Here is a 7,728-nt window from a genome sequence, read left to right as displayed (position 1 = left end):
AGGTATCGAGACCTCATTTCTATAAACTGAACTTGTAAATATTTTTATTTAATATTTTTGGAGCTGTTATATAGGTGAATTGAAGGTTGGTCTAAAAATTTTAGTGATTGAATAATTAATTAAGGAAAAAGGGTTAAATTATAAAAATAATAAAACTTTATTGCTAGGGACTTTTATTAGTTAAATGGTCTAAATAATATAATTACAAGGATCAAAATAGAAAATTAAATAATTTAAAATTTAGTGGCCGGTTGATGGCTTTTAAGTTTGATGTATAGTTATTTTATTGTATTATTAAGTTAATAATAAGTTAAAAGTGTTAGAATATTAAATAGAAAAGAAACTAAAATATTATCATCCATTATTATTTTCTTTCTTCTCCACCCGAAACCGTAAGGAAAGAAAGAAGCCATAGCCATTTTTTCTTCAAGCAATCCACCCATGCATGGTAAGCTTTCCAAAATCAATTTTTTGTAATTTTTATTCTTTTGAGATCGTTATAGTTAGGTCAAGCCAATCCATACCTCTGTTTTTGAAATTGTTAAAGATTTTGGATTTTACCATTAATGAATCTTAGTAATTTTTTATGTTAAATAATGGATTTTAGTCTTGGTTGTTGATTAGGACTAGTTTGTGAAGTGATTTTTGTTAATTTTTAGTTAAAGGGTTAATTTGTTAAAATATTAAAATTTACATGGAATTCTTGTGAATTTTGAATAATTATGGACTGTACTGGTATAGGAAGAAATTCGGCTAGCATAAGAAATTGTGAAATTTTGAGAAATTTAGAATTTCGGGTTTAGGGGCTAAATTGAAATAAATGTAAAGTTCAAGAAAAATGTGCAAATAACAAATAATTAAGGGTCACATGTATAAAAATAAATTTAATATGTATTTTAATTTGATATATTAAATTTAATCATTATATAGATCAAAAATTGAATCGTACGGAGGATAACAAGAGAAAAGGGAAAATCGTAGATTAGTCCCTACGAGTCAACCGATAGCGTAACTTAGGTAAGTTCATAGAATAGATATATGTCTATATGTTCATGTTATGTTCTGTTAAAATTTATTTTATTAATTTTTGGTTGAATTATTAATATTGAATTGACGATAAGTTACAATTGTATGTAAGGTGTGTAAGATATATATTTATATATTTCGGAAAGAAAATAATTGAATTACAGCATGTGTATTGGAATAATTTTTAAGTGCCTCCAAGTTACAATGTTATGAAATCTGTTAAATGCTCGTTTGAACACAGTAAATGATTAGGATATGATTGGCATGCCAATAGAATTATTTACACACTATACGGGATATATGTGATGGTACGGAGATATTACTGATTATACCGGAATCCAGAATTTGTTGCGAATTATCGAGTTATACTGGTGTAGTGGGGGGATGTATTGATACTGATTTTAAGATGCCTACAGGTTTTGCACTTCAATGCTCTGGTGTGTCGTAGTTTGAGCTCTTTCGAGCATTCTAGTGTGGTGTAGTTACCCATGTATCTATATCTATTTATTACAGTTCATTGGGCCATACGTTGAAAATATATATGTATTGAATTCATGAATTATTTGGAGATGATATGTTTATATGAATATTAAAATGTTAGGTGATGAAATTGAATAATTAATGATTATATGTTTAAGAGTTGTTCGAAACGATATTAAAACGACTGGAAAGTTTATAGTTATATATATGAAATGCTTACCTGGTAAATGCAATATTGGTGACAAAGTTGTGCGTATAAAATAAATGAAATATGAATTTGAATTGACATGATCAATTGGTTAATACTATTTATCTGTCGAATCTTTCCTAATTGAATGATACGAAAATATGTTGTACAAAATGATTGAGAGATTATACAAATGATATGTTAAACACTCACCTTATTGTTGTAAATGCCTTGACAGGAAATACGTATTAAAGTATTTATATTTGTTTACTTAATTGTAAACTAATGTAAGAATTTTGTTTAAGTAATTATGAACTTACTAAGCTATATAAGCTTACTTTTTTATATTTATTATTTTCTGTAGTTTTCATTTTGTAGAACTGGTCAGATGGATCAACTTCAAAGCTCACACTATGAAGCTTCTGTTTCGGTATTTTTGACTTAGTTATTTCAGTTTTGGCATGTATATAGGGTTTTGAAGTTGTCAAATTTAAATCTTTAGTTAAATATGTAAAATAAGTGAATGTTGGTATATAATGTAAGCTTGTGTTTCATGTTGATCTTGTGATGAATGTACAGTAAATAGTAAATTATCATGTTGATCTTATTTGGTTTGAATGGTTTTGTGTCAATTGAATGGTAGGCATGTTTTGGTTTTGATATCTTACTTGCAAATTGATATGGAAATGGTCATTTAGTATTGGTAACTTGTGGTTCGAGAAGTGAGTATATTTGTCTTTGTTAAGTAGCATAAATGAGTGATTTTGTTAATTGGTATTTGGAACGTTATTGATGATGAAATGAGTTTCATATGATGATTGCATTTTTTGTTAAATTGATTGTATGTACAATTGAGTTCATGTTTGAATTTGTTTGTGGTGGTGCCAAATGGCATATTGGTTAGTATTAGGATAATGGTACCTAATTGCATACTTAGTTATTAATTATAATAGATAAAATGGTTAATGGATCATGGTCGAATCATGGCATATTTGTAATGGATTGAGTGAGTTTTATGCAGGTCATATGTGTACCTATTTGTATCTATGAATTAAGATATAGGTTTGGGCATGAAATGAATTTTCAAACTTGTAATTATTTACCATCTAGATAAAAGTATCAATACTAGGGACCAAGGTATTGATACTTGACCAAATGAACAGTGTTTTCAAATTATAGAATGCCAAAATGGTATAAATATCGATTTTGGTATTGATACCTATCACAAAAATATCGGTACTTGTTTCTATGGTATCGGTACTTAGTTCAAAGTTTTGAAAAAATTTACAGTTTGGTTGTAATAGCCCGATTTCGGGCTTAATTAGAACAGTAGTTTCGGGACCACAAATCCGAAGTTAAGAAATTACTTTTATTATTATTTTGGTGTCATAGTATGATTATATGAGTGTATGAAAATTTTGGTGAATTAATTTTAGCATTGTGAGCCCAATTGCGAAGAAAGACTAAATCGCATAAAGGGAAAAAGTTTTGATTTGCTAGCCAAAGGTGTTAAATAGCTAGAGAACCATAATTGGAGGTCTTTAAAGTGCAATTAGACCCTTAAAAGAAGCATGGCTAGCCATAGGGACAAGATTTGACCAAATTGTCAAGGTTAGGTGGGTGTTTGTGACTTAATTGATAAAATAAATAAAATAAAAGAGAAAAGCTATCATATTTTTTTTATCACCTTCTTCTCCATCAAAAATACCAAAAAATTAAGAGTTTTGGAAGCTTGAAACTATTAGCCACTTATTCCTCTCTCAAGTAAGTGATTTAGATAGTTATTTTTGATGATTTTGGTACTTATAGAACTCTTGTAGCATGAGCTACCTAATTAGGGGACTATTTTACAAAATGGTTGAGAGTCTAGGGTTTTTCTATTAAAGCATATGTGTTGTTAACTGAAATTTTATGGAGGAATATGAGTTATGGCTATGAAATAAACAACTTTTGTGAAAGAACTTCTTATGAAAACCCTAATAGGACCATTTTGTAAAGATTGTAAAATAGATAGTAATGTGGTGAAATAATGGAAATTTTGGGTTGCTATAAGAGTAAAAAGGGTTTGGCTAGGCTTAAGGCATGAAGAAATTTGATAAAAAAATCGATTTTTGAGCCTAGGGGATTTTGATTGTCTAAATTTATTTAGTGATTAAATGAGTGAATTTTTATTATTCTAATCAAGAAATACAAAATCTGAACCTAAACCGAGGGAAAGCCAAGCAAGTAGATTAAATCGACTTGTCGCCTATATTTTGTAATCTGAGGTAAGTTGTATGTTAATAATGCAACTATATTGTTATGATTTATGATTGAATTGATATTGCATAAATTGTTTTGATTGTGAATATGAGTATGCATATTAAGAAATTAATGTAATAAAGACTCCCGATTGAACATTAGGAATAGAATTGGATATTCATGCCATGACATTGGGTGATATGTGTGCTAGTGTAAGACATGCGTGGGACATGCTTCAGCCACATTATGAGAGACAGTATAAGACATGTCTGGGACATGCATCAGCCTCGAGATATACAAGCTAATGCAAGACCTATCTGGGACATGGCGTCAACTTCTTGTGTTGCAGTGTAAGACCTGTCTAGGACATGGTATCGACTTGATGTGCTAGCCAGTGTAAGACCATGTCTGGGCATGACGTCAGCACCTTATCCCATGTTTGGGGCTATTGAATATCATGTAGTGTTCCAAATGGTTCAACAGGAGATTTATGGTTTATATCAAAATGAGAGAACTTATGACCATGTGGTGAGTAGTACAAGTACCTAAATGAGAATTATGACATACGAGCTTCATTTACATTGTATGTTTAGTAAAGGAGGAAAGTTAGTAAGTTATTCATATGACTACTTGTGTATTTTACATGAACTATGAAATGTGAATTCAAACCAATGTTGTATGATTGGTGAAAAAAAAATATGGGCAAGTAGTGTTTATGAATCCTTACTTTCATGTGCAAATTGAGATATTTTGGGAGTATGATCCCATATGGTAGCCTATAGTTACTCATTATTTGCATGCAACTTACTATGCTTTATGCTTACCTCTTTTCCTTTCCATTTTCTTATAGTGCCACCAAAGTAGCTCGTGGATCATCGCCTTACGTCAGAGAAGCCAGTCACACTACCCTTGAAGAATTTGGTATAGCTAGTTTTATCATCTTGATTGTGGCATATATAGGAACTAGTCTTTTTGTAATGGCCACATGGTTTTTGGCCAAACGAGTAGCTTGTCATAGCTATTGAGTCATTTTGTATAATGCCATGGATGGTGGCTAATATTGGTTATTGATAAATGCAAATGATGAACTTTTGGGAATGAGTAAATTGAATGATTTTGCATGTTGTTGAGTTTGTTTGTGAATAAGGAGAGTGGCCCTAATGTGTGGAATGTTCGGCTGGGGGCTGATTTAGCCATGTGATTGTGTATGAAATTGGTTTGTCTTGGTGTAGTGTAGCTTTGTGAAAGTAAAGGTGGCAAATAATCTTGGTAAATAGCCTTATTTTGTCCACACAGTTAGACACGCAGGCATGTGCCTAGGCCGTGTACGACACACGGTCAGCCCCATAGGCGTGTTATCCGGCCGTGTGTCCCCTGCACCTTGAATTTGCAAGTCAGTATGCATGGTAGTAAACACACAGGCAAAGACATGACCGTGTGTCTCAGCCGTATGGAGGATACGGCCTTTGGCCACGGATGTGTGCCTTAACCGTGTGCCTCTAATTTGTTGCTGACGTCAGAAACAGAATGTCAAGATTTTTACACACTGGCTTCAACACAGGCGTGTCATGGCCGTGTGGGGAACACATGCTGTAGACACGGGCGTGTGCTTGGTCGTGTCAAAACCCCTGTAGGTTCAAATTTGGGATTTAATTCACACGGGCTCGAGGCACAGGCGTGTCCCTTTATGCTTAGGCTGTGTGAACCACACGGGCTTTCAGCACGGCCAGATCAAAATGGCCATACGGGCGTGTCATCTTTCCACATGGGCGTATGCCCCTATCTCAAGTTACATTCTTTTCAAAATCTTTAAAGATGTTCAGTTTCATCCCGGATAGTTTCCTAAGGATGATTTGGGCCTTATAGGCCCATATTGAGAATTTTTAGATTAAGGGCGAGAAGTTTTAAATTTGATCTAGTTTGTATAATTCGAAAATAATCAAACGCATGTGTTTAGGTCAGGTCATGTCTCGCGCACAGTCTCGGCCTCGGACTCGGGTGAGGGGTGTTACATTTAGTGGTATCAGAGCTATAGTTTAGTCGGCTCTAGGACTAACCTAGCTTGAGTACGAGCCTAGCTATACATGTCATAATTGTATATTGCTAGTGTGACGACTCCTGACGAAATAAATTATGTTTTTATATATAGTAGATGAATCCTGACGTGGCTACGGCGGATGACATGGAAAGTAATGCGCCGGCTCTCGCTAAAGGGACCGTGCCAGTAGACAGTGGGCCCGTGACAATGAGTCAGGGTGGAGGGGCTAGAGAAGCTTACCTCCACATGATGGATGCATGGTACTCGGAGTTTATTCATGAGAACCCGAATACTCCACCTCCCCCACCTCCCCCAATTCCTCAACCCATTCATATAGCTCATCAAGGAGCAGAATGGCTAGAAGAGAGAAACCTCCAGTGAATAAAATTAGAAAGTATATGGCCGAGGAATTTTGGGAAAACATAGATGACGACTCAGAGAGAGTTTTGGTTGAAGAATACCATTAGGGTCTTTAATGAACTATCATCCACACCTAAGGAATGCATGAAGTGTGTAGTGTCACTCTTGCGAGACTCGACCTACCAATAGTGGAATACTCTCGTGTCAATCGTACTGAGAGAGTAGATAACGTGGAAATCCTTTCAGGAAGAGTTTCAAAAGAAGTACATTAGTCAAAGGTTCATCGACCAAAAGAGGAAAGAATTCCTCGAACGGAAGCAATGCCGTATGATAGTGATGGAGTATGAGCGTGAGTTTGTGGGACTCAGCAAGTATGCGCAGGAGTGCGTATCTACAGAAGCCACGATGTGTAAAAGGTTTGAAGATAGGTTGAACGAAGACATCTGTCTATTAGTTGGCATTTTAGAGTTGAGGGAGTTTGTAGTACTTGCTGAAAGATCTTGCAAGGCCGAAGAATTGGCCAAAGAGAAGAGAAAAGCTGACATCGAGCCTTGTGACTCAAAGAAAAGATAGATGGGGAAATCACACCATACCTCATCCAAGAGATTGAGTGAGTTTCCTACTCGATCAAATGCGTCAGTAGAATTTTTGAGCAGAAACAAGAGCAAATAGCATGTGGTGTCTAAAGCTCAAACCACCTCTATCGCAAGTGTTGGTAGTGTCTGACCAAATAGACCAGAATGTTCACAGTGCGGTAGACATCATTTCAGTGAGCACCGAGGTAATTGAAGAGGTTGCTTTAAATGTGGGTGGTTGGACCATTTTATTCATAGCTGTCCCGAGATGCTCGAGAAAGATAAGTATCAAAGTGTGAGATTGGGTAACGCTCCTTCAAAGGGTAGACCACATAAGAATCCAAAAAGTGGAGCTAGCAGTAGAGGTGCGCCTAAAGATGCTACTGTGAGGTCTAAGGGTAGAGCGCCTACAAGGAATTATGTACGTGCTCATGAAGAGGCAGAGTAGATGTGATTACGGGTACTTTTTCTATCCATGATTTATCTGTCATTGCCTTGATTGACCCGGGGTCTACCCATTCCTATTGTCGAAACCATTTTTGGGTACGGGAATCGACTTTGGTTTTGAAAGTGGAAATTAAAACGGGAGTCGCCACCGATCTTCATTGGGTGTGATCGGATCACCCTTGTTTTAATAAAACATTTTAGTTTACTAAAACGACATTTTGGTCTCTGAAATTTGAGAAAAGCGGGTTGGGAGTCGATTACGTACAAGGAAGGATTAGCACCTCGTAACGCCCAAAATTGGTACCTAATTGATTAATTAGTGTCTCAAAGTCGAAAATTGAAAATCGGGAATGGATTTGAAATTCGATCATTTC

At 35.1% G+C, this 7,728-nt stretch overlaps 1 long non-coding RNA gene across 1 annotated transcript; it reads left to right on the top strand.

The window, feature by feature from the left end:
* Positions 1-356: 356 nt before the first annotated feature.
* Positions 357-5,040, top strand: LOC108479063 (uncharacterized). Its single transcript, XR_008279740.1, has 3 exons — positions 357-448; positions 4,146-4,462; positions 4,785-5,040. It is a non-coding gene; the product is annotated as an uncharacterized LOC108479063 (long non-coding RNA).
* The last annotated feature ends 2,688 nt before the right edge of the window (positions 5,041-7,728 follow it).

Source organism: Gossypium arboreum, chromosome 3 (assembly GCF_025698485.1).
Source record: "Gossypium arboreum isolate Shixiya-1 chromosome 3, ASM2569848v2, whole genome shotgun sequence".
Lineage (NCBI taxonomy): Eukaryota > Viridiplantae > Streptophyta > Magnoliopsida > Malvales > Malvaceae > Gossypium > Gossypium arboreum.
This window is presented reverse-complemented; position numbering and strand designations above follow the sequence as displayed.